The sequence below is a fragment of the Microcebus murinus genome, chromosome 4 (genome assembly GCF_040939455.1).
Source record: "Microcebus murinus isolate Inina chromosome 4, M.murinus_Inina_mat1.0, whole genome shotgun sequence".
NCBI lineage: Eukaryota > Metazoa > Chordata > Mammalia > Primates > Cheirogaleidae > Microcebus > Microcebus murinus.
This window is the reverse complement of record NC_134107.1, coordinates 6,746,780-6,748,774: the sequence shown is the minus strand read 5'-3', so window position 1 is coordinate 6,748,774 and position 1,995 is coordinate 6,746,780.

The following is a 1,995-nucleotide window of genomic DNA, read 5'->3' as shown; positions in this document are numbered from 1 at the left end:
CAGCCCTGCAGAAAACGCCCTGACGACAACAATAATCTTTGCCTGAGTCCCGCGTTTCTAGGAAAAGATAAACTCAGGCTCCCTTGCCTCTTCCCGTCCGGATGGGATTAACGAGCCTGGGCCAGACAGGTGCCCTCACGCCAAACCCTGCTGAGATTTGCTGGAACAAAACGTAACTTCTATAAACCAAACTAAAATTTTAAGGCTCCCCCCCTCCCCCACCAGCTGACTAAATGGACACACACCCCCTCCACTGTGGCCAAAGGAATATCCTAAAACTAAATTGTCTGCCAGGAGGAGGGAGGTCAGACATGCCTTATGCCCCCTCCCTTCTTGGGGACATCCTCTGTAACCCATGAACAGGCCCAAGGGTAGGTAAGACAATCCTGCAGATCCTCAATTTACACAACAAATCTCTGTCTGGTGGCTCATCTCTGGTAACAGCTCTTATGTTACAACATTCCAAGCCTTTAGACAAAGCTTCATGTCTTTAACCAATTACAAGCCAAAGAATCTTTAAACCCACCTGTAAGCTCCCCCCTTCTAGAGATGTCCCACCTTTTCGGGCCAAACCAATGTACGCCTCCCACACGTTGATTGGTGACTTTACCTGTAAACCAACCCCCCCCCACCTCCCTGAAATGTATAAAACCAAACTGTGACCCAGCCACAGCGAGTCTACTAGCTCAAGGCCTCTTGGCAGTGGCTCCGGGTCATGGTCCTCAAATTCGGCTCAAAATAAATCTCTTTAAAATTATTTTACAGAGTTTGGCTTTTCTCCGTTGGCACTTCCGAGCTGGAGAGGAGTGGCCCCCGGGAAGCCCTGGGCGGCCTCACAGAGACCCTGCTAGGCTCAGGGTCTCGACCCTTAGCAAGACTCAGATAAAACTAACCCGAATTCTTTAAAAGCCTGATTTCTCTTTAGTTGACAAACTTTGGATTTTTTTTTCTCGTCCCACAGGTAGTTTCTATTAATCTCTCTTCAAGTTCACAGACTCATTCTTTTTCTTTTTTTTAGCATGTTGTGGGGGTACAAAGTGTTAAAGTTACGTATATTGCCCACGCCCCCCTTCCCCCTCGAGTAAGAGCTTCAAGTGTGTCCATCCCCCAACCCCCCTCCCCCCTCCCAGACTCATTCTTTTTGACCCTGGCACCAGGCTCCTTTGATTGTGTTCTTTGGGTTAGTTTGAAATTTCAGGTATTTCTCAAGTCTGTCGTCTCCATTGGCTCTGCTTTCTGTGTTCTGTTTCTCCACGGAGATCGCCCATGGTTTCGCTTGTTGCAGGCCTGCCGAGGCTTTTTGCCACCATGCTGTTTAAAAACCCCTGGGGGACAATTCTGACATCCCTGTCACCGCAACTGTGGTTGTCTATTCATTTCCTCCTCTTTTCGTTCAAGTTGAGATGTCCCTGGTTCTTGGTACAAGTAATTTTTTTTTTTTTTTATCGTATGCTGGATGTTTTGGGTGACGTGTTTTGAGACTCAGCATCTTACTTAAACCCGCATGTTTGCACCCTCCTCTGGCACCGCCCAGGGGACAGGGTGGGCAGGCTCCCCACTGCCAGGTGGAGGTGGAGTCCAGGTTCCCACGTGACCCACAGCGATGGGGGGGGCAGCACAGGGGACCCTTCTAGCAACTGGGCAGGGTGGGGGGTGGGAGCTCAGGCTGCCAGTAGAGATCCGCTGATACCCCCTGCCCGGGGGAGGGGAGGGTCACCTCAACACCACCCTCCACCTCCCACCTGGTCCCCAAGGACATTCCCTATGCCTGGGGAAAACAGAGAGGTCTTGATGGTTACTGTCTCCAACCTTTTTATCACCCGGCCGGGGAAGAAGGCTTTGCTCCCACCCAAACAGGATATACAAGGCAAAACAATAGAAAACACAGCAACAAATCCCACAGGAAGCCCCTTCCAAGGCTCAGAGTTTTCACCATCTCCTTATATGACCTTATTATCTGGCCACCTCCTCCTCCCTGCCTAGACTGGGTTTCCG